This window comes from Motacilla alba, chromosome 2 (assembly GCF_015832195.1).
Source record: "Motacilla alba alba isolate MOTALB_02 chromosome 2, Motacilla_alba_V1.0_pri, whole genome shotgun sequence".
Taxonomy (NCBI): Eukaryota; Metazoa; Chordata; class Aves; order Passeriformes; family Motacillidae; genus Motacilla; species Motacilla alba.
The window spans coordinates 97,141,589-97,151,753 of NC_052017.1; positions in this window are offsets into that span (position 1 = coordinate 97,141,589).

The window sequence follows — 10,165 nt, forward strand, 5'->3', positions numbered from 1 at the left end:
TGAAAACAGGGCTGATAACAGGGCTGATAATTGTGATGGTTTTGTTATTGCTAAGCAAGACATAAACAGAGTCAAGTCCTTTCTGGTTTTGTATGGCCAGGCTGGTCAGAAGACTGAGGGGGCATGTCATGTTGGGAGAGACACAGCTGCGACAGGTGACCCAAACTGACCACAGGGTTATTCCATCTGACATGGCATCATACTCATAATACATAAAATGAGGATATAAAATGAGGGAAGAACGAGGAAGGGAGGGATATTTGGAGTGATGAAATTTGTCTTCTCAAATAGCTACTGATCATGATGGGGCCTTGGTCTCCTGAAGGTGGCTGCACATCTGCCTAACTATGGGAAGCAGTGTTTTACTTTCTTAGCCTACAGTTTTTTTTTTCCCTATTCCACTGCCATTATCTCAACCTATGAGTTTTCCAGCTTTTAATATCCCTCTTCTCCCCACCTAAATCCCACTGGTGGTAGAGTGAGAAAGTGGCTACATGAGACTTGGTTCTTGGGTTAAACCATCACAAGGGTTAGGGTTAAACCATCACAACATATTACATATACAAAAAGATTTAAATATGTATTACCAGAGATAGTAAGGAGGAGACAGAGAGCAGTAAAAGGTCAAATAGATAGTCCCATTCTCTTTGTTCTGCCTTGTAATGTTAAGCAGCTTGCACAGGATCTGTGCCCTTTCCTCTCCTTTTATGACTGTATTCCATCTTGTCTGAAAGAACCCCATGGATCAATGCATCTGAAATTCCTCTTGTCAGCTCATAACAAGAATAGAGAATGTTTTGACATGCAAGAATTTTAGAATGTCTCTAGATTTCACTTAGCATTTACAGACAAATTTTAGGTAGAACAAGGAAGAAGAAGTAAGCAGACTCTTGAGGTTTCAGTTAAGGTGACTCCTAACCATACTTAACTGTGGAAAACAGTACATCTGCTCTCGTTAATATCAGAACACAGATTCTTCCTTTACCTCTTAACAGTCCTATAGAGCTCTGGAGGAACAAATAGCTTCCACACTTTTCATTTATTAAGAATGTTTCTCTGTGTCTATATTGATTAATGAATCTCACATCGACAAGAAAGGCTGCTGTGACACAAAGTAGTTACAGGGTATGTTTTAAAGAACCTTTCTCATATGCCTAATTTCTTAGCTATCATTATCATGTCATCTGTCATTTTCAGCCAATCTGCTGCAGCTAACTGACTCAATGAAAGAGTGCATCTTAATTTGTCAAAAGCAATTAAAATAATTCTCTACACTGGAACATGCATGCAGCCTGTGCACAGCTGAAGAACACCCTGTAGGTGAGAAGATCCTATTTTCCCTTCAATTGTGATTTTGAGTTACGTGTAATTCTTTGTAGTGTAGTCAAAGCAATTTACAGAACCTTTTACAGACAAATTTAAAATCTGTGCCCTTTGAACTTCTGCTGAACTTTACTTACGTTCTTCATCTGATGGCATCAGACAAATGAACAGTAAAATTGCAACGGGTCAACTGTGGAGCTCTATGAAGCATGGGAGTTCTGTTTCCTATTTTACTTCCTTTGTTTTTTGTGGAATAGTTGGTTTTGTTTGGATGTGTACTTTAGCTCTGCTCATCCACCACTCTAACTACTCGAAGTCCATTGACATTCCCTGTAGTCTGGAGCCTACAGCCACTGACCCTCTTATGAATTTTTCTGCTGATAGCAGAAAGTGAAGAACTAGTTAGTCAACAAACTAAACAGATCCAACTAATTATTGATCAAAAGCTATTCTAATACCTGAGATATACCTCAGAATATGTGTAATTGCTCTGTAATTTAATCAGAGAAAGCCTCTAAAATATAGAAAACTTTGTATTATTTTCAACTCCCATAGGCCCAGTACCACAGAAGCAGAGATTCATACATGACCAGAGAGGAGCCACTGATTTTCTGGATTATTACTGCTCTCTCTCAAGTCACTCCTTCTCATTTGTTTATCAAATAGAATTTGAATTTTCCAATTCTCAGATTTTTGCATCACTTGTTCAGTAATTACAGCTCTTTAGCAGATATTGGCTAGGTGAAATACTTACATTACTTCACTCAAGAAATCGGTGAACAGTTGCAGGTACAACTGATGGAACAGACACAAGTAATGTTTATATTACCACTACAGTCAAAGCAGCTGAATAAAACAGATCACTGTCATGCACATAATGTAAACTTATCCCCAGACCTACCATCCCCTGACTGCAATCTGTGAAGGTATAACCTCATTAGAAGTCATCAACAGGTCTCTAGATGCTCATTTGATTCTTTGTTCAGTTGCCCTCCCCCCCTTTAAAATTGAAATTAATCCTTCAGACTATTAATTTTCTGTGCATGGTATTTATTCTATGGCAGGCATACCAAATATTTGTTGATACACAAATTCTGTTTTCTGGCTTTTTCTTTACAGTTTGTTTTTCCCCAGTGGCCATACTAAACAATGTTTAATACGTTTAACTAAGAAATAAAAGTCTAAACATAGGACTGGATTTGTTTGTGTCCTTCACAGGAAAAATGAAAACTATTTTAAGCACTTTTTATTCTTGTTATGGTTTACTCTAAAATGAAAATGAATGTGTTTTGTGAAAAGGAGATATTTCCTTGATCCTTAGTGTTTGATTTGTCTGTCAGAGCCCTAAAAAAGCTGAAACCCTTTTCCCTGACCAGTCTGTCGTTGAGGACCCTACAATGACCAATCCTGATGGATCAGTAGGCAGTTTGACTGACTTATTCAAGGACACACACCAACAGCCTAAGGGAGACCTCTCAGCAGATCTCCCCACCTTCTCTCAATGGTGGGGAGAGACTTTACTCCAGTATGCTACTCATTACCAGCAAATGTCAGTGCTCATGAAGGACTCGTACCGAGTTTACAGAATAAAAATCTTTATTAATATGAAACGGTGACAGGTTAAGATGCGAACGTTATCAGTGATAATATCTGACTGCAAAAATGTATTCAAAGCAATACACAGACAAGCTCTAATCCACAATAAAAATACTCAGTGTACATAGAGTGCAGTTTGTACCCAACAGGTTTCCGTATTGGGGAGAAGGCAGTTTCAGCCCATTTACTGATCCAAGTGGCTAGGATGGAGTCTTCCCTAACTTTTCTTATTCTTAACTTAGTTTTATGCTATTTCTTTGTACTTAGGTGGGTCTTGAGTGCAGGTGCCATGGATGCAGATTGTGTGAATGGAGAACCACTGTGGAATAGGTTTTGAGCATGCCAGCCACGTTCCATCCAGTGAGCATCAGCTGTGTTTTACCCTATGCTTTCCATACCATTATAACTTCTGTTAGGATATGAATATAACTTCTCAGTTTCCTCTAGTTTTACACCCAGCCATCTTTCCACAGTATGGCATGAGTATTTTCCACGTAATTAATCAGACTACAATCTATTTTATATACTGAATGATTTAAATGAAATATTTTGTGTTCATGACTGGATAAGCAATTACATCAAGTGAAGGATGTATAGATGAGACAGCTGAAATATTTCTATGAAAGAGAGTCCTAGCATAATTGGATATGAGACTTCTGACACTTGCATGCAAACTTGTCCATACAGAAATGTAGAATGGAAGAGGAATAGCTTAGCTCCTTTCAATGGCGAAAACATTTTCTGTTTACATGTACTTTCAAAAATCTACAGAACATCTATATTATATAATAAAGACTGCAAAATGTTTCTTGGTAACCCATGATGAAAATTAAATTTTTAATAAACCCCCAAAGCTTCAATTATAATGTGTCATAGCAAGATAAAAGGAGAGAATAATGAGCCAAGTTCTGCATTCTACTGTTACAAGGCATTTCTTTAATGATTAAAATATTTCCAAGTTCTTTTCTCCAACTATTTTGACTGATACTCTACCGAAATCTCTTTCAAATGTTTTCAAATGAAAAAATGCAAGTTACAGCATGGATAGATAAGAAAGTTTATATTTTCAAGTAGTGTCTCTTTTTGAACAAGAGTTGTTCCACTCCACAGCCTAGAAGGATACATAGAAATACAAGTCAACAATACATCTGTGTTTAAAATTTCTATTTTTATCCTTTAGACCAAAAAGTGTTTCAGCATCTGCTTAGAATTTTATATTGTATTTGTGTTCTAATCACAGTGATAGAAGGTAATTATAATAACATTCATAATCTTATTCATATCTGGGTTTTTTTGATATGTGTCTGTATTAGAAAAAATAAAAGTTTTAAATACTCTGAATGGCTTTCCTTATTTTTGGTATTTTTATGTTCACTAGTAATTTAAGTCTACTTTTAGCTATTTATTGCAAACTGGTGCTTTATTTTCATTTCCATAAATGTGTTCTAGTAAAAAATAAATTATCATGATTTTATTTGGGGGAAGCCTCAGTGGCAGAGAATATCAGTCTTTCTACTGTTTTGATGTCTTCTTTATAATGAGTTATCCAATTGTCAAAAAATCAAAGTTGAACACAACATATTTTTTTTGTAGTTGGTAACAGCAATTTAACAGAAATATATTCTTGCATCCCAGTAGTATGCTTTTAAGAAGCCATTGATATTGATTAAATAGAGAAATAACTTCTTCAAAACATATAAATTGGTTTTCTGAAGAAGTAGATATAATATTACAAGAGCAAGCAAAGTAATTTTAGAAAAGAATTCAAAAATAAAGAGTTTTGGTTTTAATGCATTATTTATTCAAATAGGAGCTGGTAAAGATAAAGTTTAGACTTATTTTTTTCTTTTTCATCTCAGAAGAAAAAAAGAATTTTTAAGATCTGATGCTGGTCAAACCAATAACTATTTTGATCATCTTATTTTTTTCTTTTTTTCCTTGAGAAAAGATTTTTAGCTTTCTATCACTCTTTTCATATAATATAATTAGCCAATAGTGTTTTGCAAATATAGATTATGAAAAAGGTGAAAAAATATTTTAATAATTATATTTGTGAGAAATACTTAGTGTTTAATGATTTGCATGCAATTTAAAGCAACAACTTTACTTTGTCACATTTTATTTCTAACATCTCCATATTCAGATTTCCATAAACCAGTAAAGTGCACCAATAAGTGCACCTAGAGAATGTGAGATTGTCTTGTCTTTGCAAGAAGTGATAGGACAAGAAAGGAGTGGTGGAACACAGAAGTTAAACATATCTAAAAGAAAGTCTTTGTCAAATGTATAATCCTTTTTCCTTAAGGCTGCACTGCCAGTAGTTTCTTTGCCATCTCTCAAAATTTTGCATCTTAATTTCACATTTTTGTAGCATTATTCCCTAAGTATTGATAGACATGACTTGCTGGCTGCACTGATTGCATTGACAAATGCTCATTTTCTTGACAAGTGGTGTCCCCCTTGTTTACTAGAAATCACGCTTATCTTCTGTATCTATCATGAGGCATATTATTTTCTTCACACTTAGGGTGGTACTAAACTTGATTTTGGGTAGCTATATTCTCAAGTGGTTGCAAAGAGTAAATTGCAAGCAGTTAGCTTTTTTCTCCAAAGCTATCTATCAATATTCTTTTTGTCCTCATCAAGTCAATTGCCTTATTTAAAAGGTGGGCTGCTGAAGAAGATTAGTAAGAAGACTTGTCTGTAGAGTTTTTGGCACCTTGTAGGCACCCAGATGTCTTTCTCCACATAACCTGACCTAACAACTTGATTTTGAGTGTGAAATCAATGTCTTCCAAAGGACAAACAGAATTTGAAATATTGCATATAATATAATTGCATTTACTAAGAGTGGTGTAATTTGAAAATCTAAATGAAGAATTTTATATCCAAATACAAATTAAGTAGAAATATTTTATACCTAACCTCCAGCATTACTTTGTGATCATCTTCCACTATGATTAACATTTTGTTGGTTAATAAAAACATTATCTCTTTCAAATAGACAATCACTCTTGAAGACATCAGCAGACTATTCCAGTCCAATGAGTAAACCATTGTGTCTGAACTAATAAGTTATATATCTGACATAGATAATTCTCTTTAGGGTCTATGCAAGAGTATGGTTGGCCTGAATATTGAATTCCCTTTTAACTTCATTGAGCAAAATCTCCATCAAGAAAAAGATAAATTCTTCTTCCAGTCACTGTACAGAGTGCTTTTACTGTGCCACACATGGACTCATTAATTAATGACATATTTTAAAGTGTCCTTTAGTCTTGTGCCATGACAGTTATCCTATTGAGTTATGGTTCTCAGGTACCAGGGGAAGGAAACTGGAGGCTGCTGCCAGGAAGTGAGTCTACAGAGTCTTGAAAATTAGTGAAGCTTCCCTTGCATAGACGCATCATCTGGAAAAGTTAAGCTGTTAATAATTTATCAACTGAGAAGTGGAATGAAAGCATATTTATTATCCCTAATGTGATTTTGTCATTTTTTCCTTAAATATTTGCACAATGCTCAACAGCTACAACAGGATTGTTATAAGTGTCTTTGTGTCATCTCTGCTTTGTCTGTGGACAAAATCAGTCATTGGAAAGTTGGTTCAGCTCATGTATTCAGTCAGATAGGCCTGTCTTTGCTGCCTTTGATGTTTCTACAGGCTAGTGAAATCATAAACCTATCATTTGAGATGAGGACTTGAGAAATATAGTTTCATTGCCTTTCAGATACTTCAGCTCCAAGTGATCCCATTAATTTCTTTGGACTAAAACACACAGCACATCTTAAAACAGTTTTATTTTATTGGGTAGTTTCTTGAGCTGGGGGCTCTGGAAGAGATATAGGTCAGATACTTCAGTTAAATTAGCAAAGCTCCATTACACTATCACACTAGCCAGACACACTGAAGCCACTGATGATTTATGAACTCTCATGAACCAAGCCTTTTATAAAAGTTCTGCTGTGGTACTTCAGGTCTGATCCATGAAGGAATTCCCTTCTTCAGAAAATAATTTATTAAGTGCACCTAATAAAATTTATATTTCTTGTATATATGTGAATCTTATAGCTTTAAGACAACAGAGTATCATAATTTATGTCTCTGTTCTGTAATGCTGTACATAGTAGATGGGATTTAAAGCAAATCTTAGATCTGATCACGGACTTAGATGTGGGAAGCCAAATATAACTGTTGCTGCTGTCTGAACATCACCAAGCACACAGCCAAAGATCTACCTCTACAGACAGAGCTGTTACTCATTCATATATTGTTCTCTCTATCTGTTGTAGCTATGTAGAGAAATTATTCATAACAACACAAGTTCATGCTGTACTGTGTGCAAGGATTTTCACAGAGGCAATTTTTGAAGTATGTAGTAAATCACACCCCTCCCCACTTGCCACTTCATTATTGGTGCAAAGGAAACATACTGTTTTAATTTTGTGATACACTATTAATCTTAAAAAAACCCAAATTTCTTTTACTCTGTTATCCAGTTCCACACAGATTTTTTTAACAGTGTTTTTCATTTTATATGGTGGATTTGCACTTGGGGAATAGACAGCCTTCAAACAACTCCAAATAGGGAGAAATTGATTATTTTAGCATGCATCAAATAGAGATGTTTCAAAGATGCTCTTTGGGCTCCTTTCTGTAGAAGAGTCTGCCAGGGGTGTGTCACACTATCACAAAGTACTAGTGGGGCTCTGATTAGTGTTGGCAGCACTCAGTTATATCCATTGCAATGAAATTCACAAAGGGAATGTGGAAGTTATTTTACCATCCCTGCTGAGCTCAAGTTTGAGGTTTCCTGCTTTAGATATCTGTTTTCCCTATTACTTGATTATCCTTCCAGTACCAGAAGGGAACTTACAGGGAAAGATGGGGCAAGACTATTTACAATGGCATGTAGTGACAGGACGAGAGGGAATGGGTTTAAGTTGAACAAGATTAGGTTTAGATTAGATATTAGAAAAAAATTGTTTATTGTGGCAGTGGGGTTTTGAAGATGTTTAGTCTCTCCCTGCCTGTAGCAGTAGGGGTTTGAAGAATATGTTTGGTCTATGTCTAAAGTTGTTTACCCCCTGTCTCACAGTGGCAGTTAGAATAATTCCAGATTTTTCTCTGTCTATCCTCAAAAATCCTGCTCCTGTAGATTGTCTGTCATGACTTGTTACACCCCTTTATCTAGAGAATTCCCTGTCAGTTATCTTTTTTCCTTTCTGCCATTGGTCTTTGTCTTTCCTGCTCCAGGTTATGTTTACATTTGTTACCCCAGACCCCTCCTAATTATCCAGGTGGTCTCCTCCAAGGATTCCATCCCCCCCTCCATAAAAGCTGCTGTTTTTCTCTGTTTCCCAGCTCTTTTGCCACTGTCACCCTTCGAGTCACACCATTCTTGTGTCCTGCCTGGTGCAGCGCAGAGGTCAGCAGCCTCGGCACGCCCCTTTGCAGCAAGAGAGAAGAATGCCCACGCAGTGCGGCATTGGCTGTCCCGCTCTGACGACGGGAAAGGCCCTGTGGCTCCCGCCCACGCTGCCACTGCTCCTGCTGCAATAAAGATCCAGCGTGGCCGCTGCTGCCTGGGCTGTCCCTGCCGCTGTTGCATCACCTGCCTCATTTCTACACTGCTCCTGCCGAGGGAAAGAATAACACCTGTGCAGCTGTGCCACCAATTCCACGTGGCGCCACCCTGGCACCGCTTCTGCGTGGGAAAGAAATAAAGGCAGCTCGGAGAAACAAACATAGAGCCCTTCCTTTTCCTTTATCCTGATCCTTCGGCATGGGTCCACATTTATCAGTCGCTTCTGGCGGTCCAGATCCCAGCCAGTGGCCGAACTGCAATCCTGCCTGCCAGCAGCAGAGGTAAGGCATAGCCACTCCTGGCACGTGTGCTGATCGACTCCCGCGATCAGGACACAAAGTCAGTTTATTATGAAGGTGGTGAGGAACTGGAGTGGTTTGCCCAGGGAAACTATGGATACCCATCCCTGGAAATGTTTAAGACTGGGCTAGATGGGGTTTTGAGTGACCTGGTCTAATTGAAGGTGTCCCTGCCCAGAACAGTGGTGTTGAAACTTGATAACATTCAAGGTCCCTTCCAACCCAAACCATTGCATGATTCTAGAAGTGTCCCAATATCTGACTCAATCACCCCAGTGAGCAGGCTTGGGGTGAACAAGAATCTGGGAGGGGGCCTGACCAAGACAGCTGATGTGAGATGAACAATGAGATATGCTTTATGATGTGCACAGCAGTAAAAGGTGCAGGAAAAGGAGAAGAAAGGAGGAATGTTCATGACCATGGTGTTTGTCTTCTCAAGTAATCATTAAGCATGATGCAGCCCTGCTTTCCTGGAAGTGCTGATATGTGCCTGCCAATAACAAGCAATGAATTAATTCCTTGCTTCACTTTCCTTGCGTATGAAGTTTTTGTTTTACCTATTAAAATGCCTTTATATCACTCCACAAGTTTTCAGTTTTTGCTCTTCTGACTCTTTCTTTCACCCCACTGAAAAGGGAATGACCCAGCAGCTGGGTAGACTTAGTTGTTGGTTACAATCAGTTCACATGTGAGGGCTTTTTTTTTACTCATTTGCAGAAGATACTCAATAAAATTTTAATTAATTATTTTTTTCTTTACAACTTCAAGTAATGAAAATACCCTCTAATACTGCACCACTACATACCTCTGCTGTAAGCTTTGAGACAGCTGCTACATGGAACACACTGAGAGGTTCAGCCATTTTCAGGTGTTGATTCACACTATTGAAAACACACTACAGAAACAACAGAACACTGTCAGCAGATGAGCTGAACTTTGTCAAGGTTCCTGTTGCTTCTTTTAATGTTGGTTCGTACAAAAAGGCTTTATGACAAATCTGCAGATAAATCCTTTCGCTTGTTAATAATGGATAAAGTGATTTGTACTGACAATGTTCCTGAATGTGATTGATGTAGGCACAGGAAAAATTGGTCCTATATAATAATTTTAAACAGACTTCATTACTTTACTTTAAACATAATGTGGTGTTTTATTTAGATACTACAGTGGATATCACACACAGTTCAAGAAAAATTTTCTCCATCTGCTTGTGTCCCATTACTGTCACATTGATTTCCATAAAAATTATATTTATTGATATGCATACAAGAAATTCTCTAGCTTTATATAGAAAAACCTTTTATTTTTACCCCAAGACTGAAAGCATTCTTCCCTAACTGAAAAACTAGTCAGCTAGTATTT